Below are 19,555 nucleotides of genomic sequence, written 5' to 3' on the forward strand. Positions count from 1 at the left end.
ACTGTAGTGTGGAAGCTTCGTGGAAGCTCCTCCCACTCTCTGCCCATTGGCTTTTGTCTTAAATACTGCCTTCTGATTGGTTTGGGGATTGTTAGTCCCTCCTCATTCATTATTTGTGTCCTTCCACGGCTATTGGCCCCTTTACTCCTAGCACTATTTTCTTCTCTGTCTCCCCCCCCACCCCCTACCTCAGTCTGTGACTTCTCGCCCCCCTAACCCCACCCCCCACTCCCATTCATGTCTTCCTGCCTGCCGGTACTTTTGTTTTCAATGCAATAGGCCTCGCGTGATTTGCATTGCCACAGTTTGTTTTTTATACTTGTAAGCACTATTTCTGTATATACGTCAGGACGTGCTTTGCTTACGTGCTTTCACTTTCTCAACAGCCGGACAATCAACAGCCTGATTCCTCTTCCGTTCCCTCATTCCGGTTCTTAAAGCCCCTTTTTCCACGCCCTCTTCTAGTGTGTATTTCCCCTCGGCTGCTTGTCTCATGTTTCCGCCCCCCTCAGTCTCCTCTCTCCCCACCAGGCATCGAAGCGCACGTCCAGCAGCTTGGCATTCAGCCTTTCCCTCGACCCTGAGGTCTCCGGCTGCCACACAGTTAAGACATGTCTCCAATCACACAGGTGAGGCTTATTACATTTGAACCCGTGACACCCAAGCCAGCAGTTCCCAGGACGGGGCGGAGAGCCGATTTCTCGGTGAGAAAGGGGTTGGGAAAACCCAGTGCCCTTAGCTCTGCTGCCCTCCTCGTGCACGGCCCTAGTGGCTGCATTTCATCAATGAATGGACTGCAATCGGAGCCAAACCCGCATAGAAAAACTTGAACACAGTATAAGAAACAGCTCCTGGCATTGTGTCCAAGGAGCGATTTTATTTCTCGCTGCCAGCAATGCATTCTTTGAAAACTCCACATATGTCAATAGACATGACGCAGAGCAGGGCTGTGTTTCAGTTGTGTACCACAGAGAGACCTGGCTTTGCATCTGGGGGGACGGAACAGGAAAACAATTTTAACAGAGAGGGCTTTATAAATGTGGGGTCCGCCTGGGATTTAAACTGCTGCTGGCTGTAGTCCGGGCTAAGAGGGAGCGATATGTTTCCACGTTCAGTGTTTTTTTTCTCTTTTCGTTTTGTGATGCTAACGTTAGGTTAAGCGCATGCCTACATTTGTGACGCTGTTCGGGAGTTCACGCGGCGCATGGGCGGTGCTGCAATACTTGTGTTCATTCTACTCTAAGCATTTTGTTCTGAACAGTTGCCTTCATCTTGCCCTGGGGCGATTTGCAAAAGATTAATGTGGCGAAGCTGACTCTGCTGCAGACTTTCCGTTTAAATAATCAATATCTCATGTGGTATCAAAAGTTTGAGATAACAGTAATTTTAATTTGACAATGCGCTGAAAAGTAACTGCAGCTTCACCTCACACACCGACTCGGGTTTGAGAGACGAGCAGCACCTATAGTGAGCCGGCTCTCACGCCCATTTGCAGCTGACCCAGCCTCACCCCTGCTTTTACTGTTTTTCTTTCATAATTGGCATTTTGCTCGGCTTTGCCATCTCTACAAGCCTCGATATTCTTCAAGAAACAAAGCAGAACAAGGACCACTGCAGGTTAGGCGGCTCACGAGGTCACTTCTTGCAGGGCCTGGATTATAGCACCAAAAGAAGGCTGAAAAGCATGTATGGATCCGGGCTGACAGTTCCTGCCACATTAAGCCTCGCCACAGCTGTGATGTGAAGGCGCTTAAAGCTGTTATCGTGAATACCATCCTCTATCTACAAAGATCATCAAAATGGCGTCACATTGTATGAAAGTTTTTGTCAAATTATTTGCTCGATGCTTTATAGCAGCATCAATGTCTTCAAAGTTTTTAACACTGGCTGGAAGGTTAAATACACATCATTTAAACCAACTTGCATGCTATGAAAGTTATCCTGTAAGCCACATTTAGTCAATGTGAAAGAAAAACAATGACCTGGTTTCCCTTTGCGTTTGTTTCATTCACAAGATATTATAAACGTTTGGTTTTTAATGAAGTCACAATTTTTTGGGGAGGGATTTCTATTGGCAGACGGTAGATACAGAACAACATCTGTCATAAGAAATATGTGCAACGCTTCACGCTTCAGCTGAGTACATTAAAAATATTACTAGTAGCTCCGTGTTCAAAGAGAAATTCACAAGGAAACACATTTATTAGCTTAGATATTTTAATTAAAACCGTGTTCGTCTTTTTACCATTTACTCCATGTGCAGGCATTTTACATCTAAAAGGCCTCTGGTATGCTGGACATGTGACAAGGGTCCCTCTTTCATTAACGTCATTATCCTTTCCATCAATATCCTTTCGCTTGCAAGTTGATTCCTCTCAAGCAGTGGGGTTTGTAAAATGGGATCGCTCATTGGGGAAGGAGAAAAACACTTTGGCAAACACTCTTGCTAATTTTATAAGTGCATTTCAACAGTTCATCGTTCGTAGTCGGAACCATCATGTATAAAAGTGCAAAAGAGTCTTTTGTTATCTGCTAAATAACTTTTACTTGACAGGAATGCTTTTCCGACTTCATATTTCGAATCGCAAATAAAAAGGGGTGTTTAAAAGTGTCGCCCTCCTACTTCACAAAAGTGCTGTGGTGCAGACGCTCAGAGAAAAGACTGCACTCCAATCCAGGAGCACACACATTTCTCTGTAGGTAGATGGACCCTCAGCTCTGTGGTCAGCTGCTTCTGGATCGACATAGACGTTTACACATCCTGCAGGGTTTGTGCACTCCTTCCATCTCAGCAGGCAAGTTAGCTTCTAGGTTAAAGAACAGCAGATGTTCCAGCGCCCAGGCTAATATGCTGCATAGCTAAATACATTTAAGGTCCCAAAGGCGAGACCGATGCATTGCAAATGCTTGTTTTATTATGGGTGTATTTATAGGCTATTTTTGCCTCTAGAGTCAGGTGGTAGGTGGTAAACTGCGAATGTTTTGTGACTGCAATTGCAATTGCAAAACAATCGTACATTGAAGTGTGGGTTGCTGCTAGAAAGCGATGCCCTTTGCATGCCCCTTCCAAATAGCGGGTCACAAACCCTATTTTGCGAGTCGGTGACAGGTTACGGACTAGCAAAATAGGGTTTGTACATGGGGGAGACCAATTTTGCAAAAAAGTGCCATACATCTGGACCATGGTCCACAACAACAGTAGTTTTCAATGAGGACACCTTTTTGAATTGAAATTCTTCCGGTGAAAGGTTTTTTCAAGCTCTTGTACGAGTTTGTGCTTTACTGGTTTGGTGCAGCATCTCCATGAAGTAATGCGTTTATTAGAAGAAGATCATGCAACTAAATGTCCTTGATAAATTCACCCCTTTTTTTGCTACATCCATCTTTCTGTGTGCTTCCGAAAGTTGTTTTTTTGTAACCTGATCTGTAGTGGCTGGTTGGACGAAACTCTTACTATGGCAATTAAAGCATAACGTTTTCTCTTTCAATATATCTCTCTCCTGCTTTAGTTCTGCACATAGTTTTCATCCATGTTCCAGGACATCTAATAAAAGTGTTTTTATATCATTATCCACATATTGTTTGGCCATGAAGTTGTGTAGTCACACAGGCTCAGTCATTTCGAAGGGGTTTCCTTGCTGCTGCATGAAATGAAGAAGGCTATCAACATGTTTAGTAAAACGTTCCCCTCTCTTTCCCAGGAGTTTGTTGTGAGGAACAGTTTGACGAGGGGTTATTTAAAAAAAATGTTGTCATCACTCTGAATGCCATGCAAATAGAAAGGACTTCATGGTAAACTAGCTGCCATTGAGCAACAAATTCACTTTTATATGTCTGACCAACTATTCCCTTGAAGCTCTTCTGTGATCTCTGGATCGTCTGTTCCAGTTTCATATCTGGAGGCACAGCATTGATACTACCCTCTCTGTCTTTCACCACAAAAATTTCTGTAGAGGTGTGTTTTTTGCATCTTTTGCTTCTTCAGTCTTTCTAAATACCAGGATGCATATCTCAGATAGTTTATGCAATCAAATTCATGAAACACAGTAATCAGTGACTCCACAGTCTTCACATGCTGATTCCAATTACCTTCCCGGTCAGCATATACCACGTTTTTCACTAGGGCTATCATGTGTAAACCATTTTCCCAGTACATGAAAAATTCTGATTTATTTTCACATTCTTTGACAAAATGTGTGAAATATTACTCTTCTCTGTAATTAAAAGTCAAAATGTGTGAAAAGCAGCTCCCACCACCCAGCACGCATCCAAGCTGAATCAAAGGTGGCTTGCAGAAAAAACTGTAAACTAATTGAAAAATTATAGGTGTCATTGCAGCCACTGCAGTGGCGGCTGGTGACATTTGAAAACGGGGTGCAGTAAAGTTATCGAGGTACTGCACTGAGGCGAGCAAGCGTAGTGAGCGAGCCCTAACAACCTATGGGGGGTTCGTTGGGTTCTCCCCCGAGAACATTTTGAAAAAAGAGTGGATAAATGGAGCATTTTCAAGCAAATTTGAGGAAGCAGGAAGGTGGATAAAGCACTTGCGAAAGTGTTATGACAGGATCTGTAACAATATCCTTATATCCATCAACTTCACCCCAACACAAGTACAAACACACACTCAAACACTATCAAGTCCATACATAAAGCACAAGTCACAAACATTTGTTTAGGCTAAAAGACCTGTACACAAAAAAATATACAGAGACCGCTGCAGCTGCAAGCAGACGTGAAATACTCTATTTACTCACAAAGTGACAAACACAAAACCCGCAGCCAGACATACTGGGCTCTGTGCCACCTCACAAGCACCCCTGGTCACACCTTCCCCTTTCTGGGAGCTTCCAGGAGACGTGCTGGGCAGGATGAGGAAATACTGAGTGCTTGTCCCAGCAAGTCGAGTTTCTTTCTGTGTTAAAAAATTACCACCCTCCTTTTTCTGTCTAACACTTATTTCTGTGTTTCGGTGTCTTTGTGTCTCACACCCTTCACCATCTCTGCCATCCTCTCCTCAGCTGCCCTCTGCACTTCCCCCTCATCTTTAGGTCTCCCCTATCACTCTTTCTACCACCTGTTTTCCCCCATATAGCTCTGCCTGAATTGCACCCTCTTTCATGTTCATCCTTTCACTCTCTCCTTGCTGTCACTCTTTCCACTCCCCTTTGCCCTCCCCCTCCTCTCTGTGAACCTCTCTCTCTGTCACTCTCCTCACATTGCCACTCTTTCCACTCTCATTTGGCCCTTATGAATCTGAAGGACTGGGTTATTCTAAGGCCCAGCGGTGCCAGGGGACAACACCTGAAACCTTCGTGGGTTACCTGTTCCGGCGTACAAAACACAGAGACACGGGACACTTCCGGCGGCGTCAAAGATCAGCGTTTATTTACTGCAGGGATACAGAAATCGCAAGAAGTACACAACGTGTAGGTTCTGGGAGACTGCTTCGAATTGCAAAAGTGGATCGCTCCTTTTATACACATTTTGGTCATAGCACAACATGGCAAACAAAGATTACAACTCAGTTCCCACAGTCAACTTAAAAAGGGTCGCACTCATGTTTCAGAAGCCCGGAACATAATTACAGCAACATTGCCGGTTCCCAACTGTAAAAGCACATCATCCCCACATTAAGCACATTCCATTCTGATTGTAAAAGAATTAGGAGAAAGGACAGAAACAGAGGTAAAGGAAGAACAAGGATGCACAACAGATTGGAAAAGAGTGTAGAGAGTAATAACGGAAACTTGATTGCAGGATCAAGGACCTCGTGACTAATGCATGCATGACTGAAACAATAGACCAGCACGGCAAGATGAGCCTTGAGCGGGGCCATCTGCCTTTGCCGTGTCATTTCCCTTATCATAAAAGACACCCTCAAAAAGGCACGTGTCCTTCGTGAAAGCTTGGGAATCCTAGGGTCACAAAGCGGACAAGGTCCGTTCGCTGGCTACTTGAGGGCAAGAAACAAAATGGATGCCGCATCTAAAATGGAACCCGAGGGTTCGGATGGACATACCTAGGAATAAGACGATCCGTACATAGTGGCGTAGCGAAAACACGTACACCCACTGAACTCGTCATTTGCGGTTCGTAGATACCAAACTCGGCCATATTTGAACATACCCAAAAAGTGTCGTTCCAATTCACACGGAACCTCAGACGCTCCTTTTGCCCTCATGTAGGCAAGCACTAGTCGAGATCAGAGTCGATTTCGATATTCATCAAATCGTTCAGCTGTTGCTGGAACATCATTCTATCCATCAATGTCTCCTTGGTAACAGATGGCCGTCTTATACACGTTGTAGCACAGAGACTACATAAGGCAGGACCACACTGCACACAAAGACAACACGTGAACAGAAACGTTACAACAACCCCTACGATCATCAGAATCTTCCAACCCCAAGTTGATATCAGGCCCCAAAACCAACCTAGTAGTGTCCAATTACCTTCGTCTACGTGTATGGACTCGGAAATCTTATGCAACTTCGAGATGGCTTCGTAAACAGTTGGAGCGTTGTCAGGAATGAAAATGCAACAGCTCGAATGGATAACTTTGCACACACCACCTCTATCCGCAAGAACAACGTCTAGAACCATACGGTTCTGCAACGTCATAAGTCTATCCGCCTGAAGTTCCGCTGTTAAATTACCAAGAGCACTCGCAGTTATGTTAGCAGTCGACTCTACCACACGGGTCAACTGTCTTAGGTTCCTACTATTAACCATAGGTCCCCAAAACGGCAAGAAACCCTTAAAGAAGTCTCCTGCTTCTTGACCGGCAGTATCCTCTTCGCTAATAACGCCTCTCACAACTCTAGTCTTGTGATAGTCTGAGGCAACTGTAAAAGTCGGTGGCAAAAGATTTGCGATATAACAGGTACCCGAGAAGTCACGAGGTAACCATGTATATGCACGTTCATAACATACAAAATAGGTACCCTTGGCAGTCAGAAAAACAGGGGAAGAGAGCATCGGTAGAACATACGTATCAGTACAAGCACTGTTCCCAAGTTGTGCTCTCGGATTTCGACCAAGACCTTTCAAGCAGAAATTACCAAGGTGGGGTACGATCCATATTGGAGACGAGCTCTTGAGCTGTCTATCACCCACTGACGTACTATACTCAGCCTCACTCAGGTCCTTATAGGCTTGCACCTCTTCATCTGGAATAAGCGATGCATCAAAAACATCTCTATCTAAATCCGCAATCGCTATCGCCAAAGGCTTGTGGTACGGGCCAGGACCAAAGCTTGCAGAGCGTGGCTCTCGACTGGGGTAGGAATCTAGTGCACTACGGAACATAGTTTGGAATGCTCGAGCTGACCCTTGGGAGCTATAAGGAAGAACCAGATACGGAATACCCCTATCCATGGTATGTGGCAGTAACCCACACACCCAACAGTTGGTAGTATTCATCACCAACTGATGCTGATGTAGGAGTTGAACGAAGGAGTTATTCATGAATTCCGCACGTCTAACCTGTTCATGTTGGGGCAGGGGATGAAAAGAATGTGGAGAAACAGTGGTAATAGAGCTTGGTTTAGGAGAAAGAGTAGGTGAAATGGAAGGCAATAACGACTGTATTCCAAAATACACTCCACCCACCAATAGCATGGACACAGTCAGAAACAGTAGAAATACCTGAAACAAAAAACATTTCGTTCGTACAATCTTATGCAATTTTGATCTTTGCGCCAACATCCTTTCTACTTCCAACAGCTTAGAGAATGCCATCCTCTAAAAACCGTCCGTGACGTACTTGACGCACTTCGTTCTGAGTAGCGATTATCAATTCCCAGGAGTTCCCAGGAGTCGACAAAAAGTAACCGACCTAGTGTCAGAAACCTGCTAAACAGAAGGAAATACCCACACGGCCCTACGGTTAACCCGGATGATAGGTTTTCCTAAACACTCAGCTTAATACAAATCTCTTTAGCTGTGAAAAGCACACATAAAAAGAAACTAAAAAAAAGATGTAATTGTTCGTAATGTTCGTGGCAACAGTAAGGGGAAATATAAGAAAAATGTTATTAGTCTTTGTTACGTGGACGAAGAAAGTATCGATTTCTTCCAGGTCGAGTCTGTTCCTCAAATAATTGTTCAGCTGGTGAAACAGTGTTCAGTCGATTGGATGACGATTCAGACCTCGAATTCTCCCAAACTGACGACTCAACAGGTGTGTCTGACTGCAATGAATTGTCTCCTACAGGTTGAGCATCGCTAAACGGCACAAAACATAGAGGGGTCTCAATTTCCGTTGCCGCTATACCAGTTCTCACCGAACTATCTGTTGGTGAAGGGATCGGCACCTTCTTGGTATGGCCGGCATGTACCCAGTTCTTTCTGCCTTCCAACCGAACTGCAGTCCTTGTAGCTAATAGCACTTGAAAGGGTCCCACAAATCTTGGCTCCAAGTTGCGTTTTCGGCCAAAATTTCGGGTAACGACCCAGTCACCCGGTTGGAGCCGATGTCCAGGACCCTCTGTCTGTGCCGGCAAAGCTTCAAAGACCTGTTGATGAATTAACCTCAGTTTAGTAGTCAGATCATGAAGATAATCAATTAGCATTGGATACTCAAGACTACCAAAGGCCTTAGGTCTCGGAACTCCCCAAATGTTCGCGGGGCGGCCGAACACAATCTCATATGGGCTGAGCCCTACTCGAGAGTGTACAGTCGCTCTGGTTGATAAGAGAGCCAGAGGTAAGGCATCAGGCCATGACAAACCAGTCGTAGCTTGTATCTTCGCAAGTTTCAGCTTCAGAGTACCATTGTACCCTTCAACTAAGCCCGCTGCCTGGGGATGATTGGCACTATGGAATTTCTGTCGAATTCCAAGGCCCTTACACACACTCTGCATCACATTTCCCACAAACTCGCTTCCGTTATCTGACCACACAATCCGTGGCATTCCATACCGAGGGAAGTATTCCTTCAGTAGGACTTTCGCTGTGGACAGGGCAGTATTATCCTTAAGAGGATAGGCCTCAATCCATCTGGAGAACGCACAAACCACAACTAAAACATACTTCAGATTATTGCATCTCTCCATATGAATGAAGTCCAGCTGGATAACCTCAAAGGGACAGGCGGGAGGAGCAAAATGACCAGGTGGAGTGGGGGTGCCCTTGCCAGGATTATGCATCAAACACATCATACAATTCTTAACCACTCTCTCAGCACACTTAGCAATACCATCATTCTTCCATACAGGAGACAATAACTTGCATATACCTTTTGCACTGATGTGTGACAAACCATGAGCCATAGTCACGACGGCTAATACATACGCATCCGGTAACATCCACCTCTGACGTTCCGACAAGTCAACCCAACATCCATGTATGTCCAACCTTCCCGTACTTTCTTTCCACTTGGTCCTTTCAGTTTCAGTGGCCTCATTCTGAATTGCTTTCACACTCTCAACAGTGTCTTTACACATACCAGTTTCCGTCGGCCACCTCTCCGAACTTGTAACATACATTCGGGTTGCAAGATTCTTAGCCGTTTCCTTGGCAATCTCATCCGCAAATGCATTACCACGACCAACGTCATCCGTAACCTTTCGATGCGCACTACATTTAACAATTGCTACCTGTTTAGGCAATGTAAGTGCATCCATAAGATCATTCACGAGCTGCCCGTGTTGGATCTTCGTACCATGCGATGTCATAAATCCTCTTTCTCTCCACAATCGACCAAAACTATGTGCAACACCGAATGCATACTGACTGTCGGTGAACACATTCACTCGCTTTCCTTTAGACAAAACACATGCTCTTGTTAGCGCAATCAATTCTGCCGCTTGCGCTGAATTCTGACTCAATCTCGCGGTTTCCACAACCGTGCTCAACGTCACTACAGCATACGCAGTCGTCACATCACCATTCGGCAACTTAAAACATGAACCAATGTGGAAATATGGATTTTTCTGGTCAGTTATGTCCCCTATCTTGGACCCCAACGGTTCTATGTGCATGTTACAAGTACATGTATGTTCCCTCCAGTTCCAGTTATGAAGACGCAAACACATGTGCGTCCACCATCAACATGTCCTCTGTCAGATCCGCCATGAATAGGCCGGATATTCCATTCCTAAGTATGAAAAGCCACCGGTTTTATATGGTTCACTTATGCCATTTTACAGTCCAGGCAAGTAGGCCCTGATTTTGTCATCAAACTCTTCTTGCCTTCTGCCTCTGAAAGCTCCAGTCTGAGCCTGCATCTGTGACCATGAACTTTGTCTCATTCTCTGCGCAGCTCACGAAGCCTGACATCAGCCTATTCTCTGCCAAGAACTGTATTTCACCTTCGAGTTATCTGCTTCACCCCTCAGCCGATGCATTCCTGTCTAGTAGTTTAAGTAAACATTCCTTCCAGCTACCGAGCAATGGCTCGGCTTCTCTGTCTTTATGCAAGTAATTCATAGTCCTGTTACCATGGAATATTCCTACCCCCTCGCATTCTAGTGTAGACACTTAGACGCTTGTACACGCACGCACAGTCAGTATAGAATAGATTCTGTCCGAGAGTCCTTCTTTTGTGGATAACATAGTTCTTTAAACATAGGATGTTAGATATGATTTGGGATTAGGTTGACTTGACCCCCCAGACTTTTCGTCTCCACATGTAGAGCTAAATGTCAAGTCCCCTTCACCCCCTAGTTGCACGTCAATCACACGTCATGCTGCTGCGCGCGCATCTATGCCAAATATTATCTTATAGATCCACCTATATATGACATCATAACCAATTATGTTCCTTTTTACTCCTTATTACACCCATTTTCGGTTACGCATATGAATCGTCATTTTCCTTATCAATTGTTACGCCTACTGCATCTATTTCATTGTAATGTATGTACTATAAAAGTCATTTCTTGTCAATAAAGTATGTACTTCACTTCCTGAACCTCCGTGGTGATGGAACTTGGAGCAACCGATTATAATCGATCATTGGAATAAAGCCCATTCCGAACCTCTGATACCACGGATTCTGCCTCTCATTTTACTGAGCTATTTTATTATGTTTCCGTATCAAATTAAGTCCCGGTAATGAATTTTATTTACCACACCATCAACATACAAAGTGCCATCGGGATCTGTCAACGGAATGTTTTTCAGGTCCACACGACCCTTCGTTTCTTCCTCAGTTCGTAAATAACAATCATGTGGTGGTACACCATCTGATTCCATATTAATCGGCAACAATGTCGCCGGATTCAGCACATTACAACGCTTGATCTGTATATGACTTGCCAAAAGGGTCAACTCGTACCCTGACAACCTTGCACTCGTCAGATGTTGAGTTTTTGTCCGATTCAGGAGAGTGTCAACTGCATGCGGAACCATCACTATGAGCATATTATCCATGACCAGACCTGCAGATTGTCGAATAGACACCGCAGCTGCCGCTGTCGCTCTCAAGCAACTCGGCAACGCTCTAGCTACCGGGTCTAAAGTCGAGGAAAAATACGCACATGGACGCTGCTTACCACCGAATTGTTGCGTCAGAACACTCAACGCACAACCTTCTCTCTTGTGAACGTATAGTGTAAATGGCTTACTGTAATCAGGAGTACCTAACACAGGAGCCGAACACAACGCATCACGTAGTTCAGAAAAACTTCTCTGACATTCTTCCGTCCATGGCAAAGGAGTCGAAACATCCTTGCACGTGAGAGCTATCAATGGCTTCGCTAACAGTGAAAAATTCGGAATCCACTGCCTGCAGTATGACGTGATACCTAGAAAGGCACGCACATCTCTCTGAATTGTTGGCACAGTCATTCGAGCAATTGCTGCAATTCTTTCAGGGGTCAACCTTCTTCCTGCCTTTGACAATAAGTGACCTAGATAGGTTACTTCTTGACAACAATATTGTAGCTTAGAAGGTGATACTTTGTGATGTAAGTCACATAGATGCTGTAACAGCGACACTGTAGCAGTTTTGCAAATCTGTTCAGTGTCAGCAGCTACCAACAGATCATCGACGTACTGGATCAAAGCCGCACCAGCCGGCAACACGAACACATCGAGTTGACTCTTAAGAGCTTGGCTGTAGATCGATGGACTCTCACAGTAGCCCTGAGGTGCGCGTTTGAACCTGAAACTGCGACCACCTAATGAAAAACCGAATAAATCTCTGCTTTCCTCAGCAATCGGAATGCTAAAGAACGCATTCTTCAGATCGACTACCGAGAACCATGATGCAGAAGCTGGAATCAGAGTCAGCAAAGCTGTAATGTCAGGCACCACGGGAAACTGTGGAACAACAATTTTATTTACTTCCCTTAAATCAATAACAAAACGATACACAGGAGGCTTAGATGGATCAGTTTGTTTCAAAATGGGTAACACAGGACTATTACACACGTTACCCCGTGTTCCCTCAATGACATCTTTATCGATCAAATCGTAAATGATCGCTAAAAGTGCTCGTTCTCCATCAAGAGAGATACGATACTGGGGAATGCGTGGCAGTCGCACGTTTGATTTCAATTGAACAACATAAGGAGGTATATCCAGTAGGCCCACGTCATTAGGACCTGTCGCCCACAAAGAATCAGGAAGAGATCTCAATTCCGGTGGGAGCTCATCAGTCGACAGATACATAGGAGAGATCACTCTCTGACCTAGTGTAAGCTCCACTCCCGCAGGAGAACAGTACAAAGTCGCATATAACCGCTTCAATAAATCCAGGCCCAAAAGATTCTCACCACAACCAGTAGTCAAAATCAAGGGAGCTTTTAACTCACAAGACCCAATTGTAAGGGGTAAAGGGCTAGAAACTGGACTACTAACGGGGCGCCAGAGAATCCAACGGAAACATTTGTTAAGCCAGACAAAGGCGCGCCAGTGAGTTTCGAATGCATGATGGAACTTTTCGCTGCACCAGTGTCCAACAGAAAAGGCTCAACTACGCCCAATGTAGCAACTGCGACATAAGGCCCTCTCTGATCAACCGGAACTGATACTTCTCCCTTTCTTTGTCTACGGCTGTCCTAGTAAGTACCAACATCATGCTCGACATAATAGTCGTCCACATGATACTGTGCAGATCTACCAGACGATGGATCGCGCCGATCAAAGCAATTTTGCGAATCTGATGAAGTGGCAAGACGCTCGGTCTGATTCTGAGTAACACCGCGACCTCTACCACGTGTCGCTTGCTGAGGACCACTACGACCTCCTCGAGCCGAAACACCATTGTTTCGGTCACGCAGCACTGGACAATTAAACTTCAAATGACCCTCACCCCTACAATATGCACATTGATTGTACCCCAACACAAAGCGAGGTGTAGAGGAGTCAGTACGCAACTGTGATCTGGAAAACTGCGGTTGTAAGCGATGTGGCTGTTGCGAGTCATTTTGATTCGAGCGCGGAGGATACGCTTGCTGCAATAAGACCTTTGTTTTAAGATCCTTTGTTTTCTTATCTGCGCGCTCGCTTTCTTCCTTCTCTCTATTTTCGTAGTATTGGGCCGTGGCTAATATCTGAGCAGTGGTAGAAACGGCCCACGAACTTTCAGAATTCTTCAACTTGTTGCTTAGTTCGGGCAACAAATTCGATACAAATTTGTCAACAAACAATCGCTGACCTCCCTCAGAACTCATATCCTGACCACTATGATCAATAAACGCCTCCTCAAATCTTGTAAAGAAATCGGAGACACTCTCATCCTTCTTTTGTTTGCATGCAGACAATTTGTCCCAATTAACGCGTATGGCTGGCATAAGTGTCTTCATAAGTGTAATTATCCTCTGGGGCAGATTCTCAATGGAGTGTTCAGGTTTAGCCCCACCAACTTGCCGTCCGTCAGCCGCCGCAAGAGCAGCCCAATCACCGCCTAACTCAGCTGCGTGATTCTCTTGACGAATTTTCGCCCAAATCGGTTGAGGTACTACATTACCAAACAACATGTCAATATCGGCAAGGTTCATAACAGTAGCATCCACCAACTGGGATAATTCCTTATAATAACCTGCAGGATTTTTACGGGGGTCGGGCAAGGTTTGCTTCACCTGCAAAACTTCCGATCGCTTCCATGGGAGGTGTATCCAAACTCTCTGAAAGTGTGGTAGAATAGCAGGATTAGCATTAGGATCACCTGGCATCCATACTGGGGGAACTTCCCGCATAGGATACTGACCAGGTTTTGCCATCCACTCCGCAGTGGCGTCTTTAAACAATGCACGAGGTTGCACTGTAGAGCGAAAAGATAACAGACGCTCTAAAGCACGTCGGACGTTATCACCCACCATCATACCAGTCGTAAATTGATTCTGAAGCTCAGTGATCTCGGGCGGTACATTGTCTACCGCATCATTATCCCACTCTTCTCTCAAAGATTTACACATTTCCTCATACACAAATCTTTGTGTGGGCTCATTAAACTGGGAAAATGTCTCAAAAACTATACGTGACGTGTACTTCACAGGATGCCTAATCCATTTACGCGCCATTTTCACTAACGACTCACGTTCCCTACCATCAGGAATTTGACTGCGCCTCTGAGCAACATCCGAAAGATCTGACCCGAGGACTGGTCCAAAAAGCGGAGAATAGAGAGTAGCGACAGCATTAAATATACGACTACGAACAGAAGGGGAAGAAGAGGGAGGCACAGGAGCAACAACATTAGGAGTAAGCGTAGAAACGGTAGCAGTAGTCGGGGTAACAGGAGTAGTAGTAAGATTAGGCGGAAGGGATACTGGCAAAGGAGCAGTAGGAAGAAGAGCGGGTAAAGGAGGATGGACAATTTGCGGCACAAGGGGATTCGGAAGAACAGGAGGAACGACAGACTGACCAGCAGCCGCCAAAAAAACAGGTTGAGGAACCGGAGGAATCACAGGACCCACGGTATCTGGTGCATAGGGAGGTGGTGATTTCAATAGATAAGACAATAACGGATCCTCTATCACTTCCTCTCCCGTCTTATCAGAACTAGACGGTAACACCGGATAACATTTATCCACCGCCATGTGATGAAGTCTAGCACTAACTTCCTGCTCCTTCTCATCTTTGTCTCGCTGATACTGTTCTGCATTTCGCATCACCGTAATGACACCTTCTCTCTTATTTTTCTTAATCTGTTTGATTTCTTTCTGCTTGGCCTCTTTGCGCCATAATCGAAAGGAATCAAACATGGCCGGCCTAGCCTTCTTTTTAAACAATCTAGCTTCAAGATTATCTAATATTGCAGTTTCGAAACTACCATGTGATGGCCAACTAAGAACACCATCATTTTTAGTGTAACGAATCCAATATTCATTATATACAATAGGACCTACGCCGTGGCGACTATAGAGCTCATAAATTGGAGTTCCAACTGGAGGTATCGGGCATGAATCCTCCAGTCGGGAATCCGTGCTGCAACATTTAAGGAAACCAAACAAAGTACTACGGCCAGGCATCGTGCACACTAACCGAGTTTACAAACTTCAAGGGCTATCGAATTACGATGTCCTCGCAAAAAATGCAAGACCCTCGGTTTTTGGCAATTGCAATCGTCAAATAAAACCCAACAACTAAGAACCAACAACGAAGAACCACAAATGCAATGGAACCATGCAAACAACAAAGTAACCGTCCCAAAAAGGAACTACAAAACCATAAATTCTGGGAGCGACCCACAAATACTTAACTGAAAGAACAATGGCGTCACCAGGAAGGCCCGTCTATCGTCTCGCCGTACAAAGGACTACGCCAGGCGCCAAAACAGGTCGACAGTCAGGGCATCAGTCCGTCGCAGCCGTCAGGAGGCGGGAATCTTCGCGGGAAAAGTCTTCGGGCCACTTATTTCAACAACTGGATCGATGAAGCGGGGTGCACCTTCCCTCTGAGATTTCACACGAAGTTCCTCACGATCGTCGGGCTTTGGACCGGTACCGCTGATGTCACCCAACGTTGGGCGCCAACTGACGGACTGGGCTATTCTAAGGCCCAGCGGTGCCAGGGGACAACACCTGAAACCTTCGTGGGTTACCTGTTCCGGCGTACAAAACACAGAGACACGGGACACTTCCGGCGGCGTCAAAGATCAGTGTTTATTTACTGCAGGGATACAGAAATCGCAAGAATTACACAACGTGTAGGTTCTGGGAGACTGCTTCGAATTGCAAAAGTGGATCGCTCCTTTTATACACATTTTGGTCATAGCACAACATGGCAAACAAAGATTACAACTCAGTTCCCACAGTCAACTTAAAAAGGGTCGCACTCATGTTTCAGAAGCCCGGAACATAATTACAGCAACATTGCCGGTTCCCAACTGTAAAAGCACATTATCCCCACATTAAGCACATTCCATTCTGATTGTAAAAGAATTAGGAGAAAGGACAGAAACAGATGTAAAGGAAGAACAAGGATGCACAACAGATTGGAAAAGAGTGTAGAGAGTAATAACGGTAACTTGATTGCAGGATCAAGGACCTCGTGACTAATGCATGCATGACTGAAACAATAGACCAGCACGGCAAGATGAGCCTTGAGCGGGGCTATCTGCCTTTGCCGTGTCATTTCCCTTATCATAAAAGACACCCTCAAAGAAGCACGTGTCCTTCGTGAAAGCTTGGGAATCCTAGGGTCACAAAGCGGACAAGGTCCGTTCGCTGGCTACTTGAGGGCAAGAAACAAAATGGATGCCGCATCTAAAATGGAACCCGAGGGTTCGGATGGACATACCTAGGAATAAGACGATCCGTACATAGTGGCGTAGCGAAAACACGTACACCCACTGAACTCGTCATTTGCGGTTCGTAGATACCAAACTCGGCCATATTCGAACATACCCAAAAAGTGTTGTTCCGATTCACACGGAACCTCAAATCTCATCTCATGCTCTTTATCTCCATACGTGTCGCTCTCACCTTGCTGTCACTCTTTCCACTCCCTTTTGCCCTTCCCTCCTGTCTGTGAACCTCTCTCTCTGACCTCCATCTCTGTCACTTTCCTCTCATTGCCATTGTTTCCACTCTCATTTGGCCCTTATGAACCTTATCACACGCTCTTTATCTCCATCCGTGTGACTTTCCACTTCCCTTTGTCCCTCCTTGCAAATCTCCCTCATCTGCATCTCTGTCACCCCCTCTCTTTGACACTCGTTCCCCTTCCCTCTGTCCCTTTCTCCTCTCTGTGAACTTCTCTCTCATCTCCATTCCTGTCACTCTCCTCTTATTGTCACTCGTTGCACTCCCCTCTGTCCATCCCTCCTCTCTGTGAACCTCTCTCTCTTCTGCACTCCCTGTCCCCCTCCTTTCATTGTCACTCTTTGCACTGCCCTTTGCTCCTCCCCTTTCCATTTCTTGATCTGTGGCTACTTCTTCCCACTCTTCCTTTTCCTCTCTCTCTCCTCTTACGCTTTTATTTGAACTCCCTGTCCATATTACCAACTGGCACTGACATAATTTTGTCGCACCTGTGTTTATCCAGCAGCCGAGCCGAGCTACTTTTAAGATAACGCGCTTCTTGTGACCGTACTTGCAGGTTGTGACTTTGGAGAAAACTGGTATTTAACAGTCTAGTCAGGTTTGCCAGTTAAGAATGCAGTAATTTTCTTTTGGGCACATTTGAAAAATGCTCATGATGTGAATACGAAGTTTCAAGATTACAATTTAAAAAAATAAAAGCTTACCAGACCACATCTGCGCGGCGCCTCTCTGCTTCTCGGCCGGGTCCCGTTGGCGCCTCTTCTAAGGAACAGCACTGGTCGGTAACCCCTCTAAGCCAATACTGACGCTGCTCCAGCAGCACCAGCATTGGCTTAGAGCAGGGTGACTCACCGCCCGCCTGCCCATTAGGAGACCGACGTTGGAGCCTTTTCTCAACCCTCGCTATCCTAATGGGCATGCACCAGCCACAGCAGATAGTAGTGCCCATGACTGGGCACGGCGGAAAAATTCAGCAACCTTCACCCAGCATGCGCACAGCTGCCTGCTGTGCGCTCTGCACCCCCTCTGGTCTGCTGCATGTCAGTCACTCAGCAGCATGACGCTGGACCGCCCACCCCCTTCAGACTCTGAAGGGGGTGGGCGGTCCGAGTTCATGCTGACTGACATGATTGTCAGACAGTTCTCCCTCGGCGTCTCTGAACTTAAGTAAACTGAGTCAGTTTCCTTAAGTTCAGAGACGCCGAGGGAGCTGCGAGTGTGGGCGGCTTGTGATGCAGCACCCCAGCACCCTTAATGGACGCACCACCACTGAGCCACTGGCACTCAAACAATTGTGAGCTCCTGTGCCATCTCCAGCCCTAAACAACTTGGACAACGTGTGAACCAGCATCGGTGTGAAGTGCAGTAAAACTGGAGCTGTTTAAATCTCAGGCCCTCTCTTGAACCGCTCCTGGGGGTCCGACAGCATGGCTCAGGAGTGTGCTATGAGCATTGCAGGAAAAGAGGATCAAAAGGTTTACCCGGATGTCCCATACCAAGAGAGGTGCAGGAGGAGTCACCAATTTAAACCTGACTATAGGCGCGCTTGTGCTAGCGCGAGTTTTTACACAATTACTAGGTTAAAGCAGTTATTTATTATCACTGAATTTGCCCCAAGAAATCAATTCTGGAATGCATATTTGCCAGGACGCCACAGCAGCAGATCCTAAAGTTAACACACATTTTGTCATCAGCCTCCAGTAACAGCTCTGTCCCTTAGCAAGCAGCATTAAACCACTGCGGCCTGCCTACCTATTGCTCCGGCTGCCCAGTTGCTATGGATGACGATGGTCCGGTGAGGCTTTTGGAGGCTGAGAGAGTAAGGGAATCCCACCCTTTCGCAGCTCATCATAGGATGGAGTGGGTTCTGTATCCATGAGCTTACTGATCCCATCCCTGACCCCACCCCATCCTATGACGACTTGGGAAAGGGTAGAGTGGGAGCCATTAATCACTGCCATGCAGCGCAGCCACTCCCGAGCTGTAGCTATTGCCGCCCAGGGCCGCTGAAAAAGGTGGCACTACCGCGCGTCATTTGCGGGTGGAAACCAAACTCCCCAGATAATAGAAAGCTAGGGCTGAAGTGATTAAAGCCCATGGGAAATCCATGATGTTTGACTCATGCGCAATAGCGCATGTGAAAGTGCCTGCCTGACTCTCGCATAAAAGAGAGCATCAGGATAGGACTCTAAAATAGGGCAGAATCGGTCTGCTTTCTGAAAGGAGTGCTTTGCTCTTGCACTTTATGTGCCTTACTATCAGTTAAATAATTTATCACTACAGGCAACTTTTTAAGTCACTATTTATTGATTGCACATTAAGCAGGAAAATTTCAGTAGGGCCGCAGCCCTTGTGCCCAAAGAAAACAGCCGCCCCTGTCTATTTCTTAATATTTAGATGTGTTAACTGTTTGTCCTCTCGGTCGTTGGAAACTTTCTGAAACTGAAGTTTTGCTTAATGCACAGTTATAAATAATTTTTCAACCTTTTGATGTAACAAGTAAAATGCTGAACGGCGAACACAAGATGAGATAAATTGCAAACAGATGTCCAAATCTTCCCCCAGACAGCAATGGGACAGGAGCTTCTCTATTCAACTCTCTGGGGCATATATAGAAG

General features: G+C 45.8%; 1 protein-coding gene across 2 annotated transcripts in view; it reads left to right on the forward strand.

The window, feature by feature from the left end:
* The first annotated feature begins 367 nt into the window (after nucleotides 1–367).
* The window catches only part of LOC146862911 (uncharacterized), a 192,590-nt gene continuing 173,402 nt past the window's right edge, over nucleotides 368–19,555 (forward strand). The window contains exon 1 of one of the 2 annotated variants that reach the window (XM_085643320.1): nucleotides 368–629. The gene's annotated coding sequence lies outside the window, so the exon portion shown is untranslated. The remainder of the gene's footprint in view (nucleotides 630–19,555) is intronic. The other variant, XM_085643319.1, reaches the window with a different exon arrangement.

The sequence above is a fragment of the Triturus cristatus genome, chromosome 2_2 (genome assembly GCF_964204655.1).
Source record: "Triturus cristatus chromosome 2_2, aTriCri1.1, whole genome shotgun sequence".
In the NCBI taxonomy this organism is placed as follows: domain Eukaryota; kingdom Metazoa; phylum Chordata; class Amphibia; order Caudata; family Salamandridae; genus Triturus; species Triturus cristatus.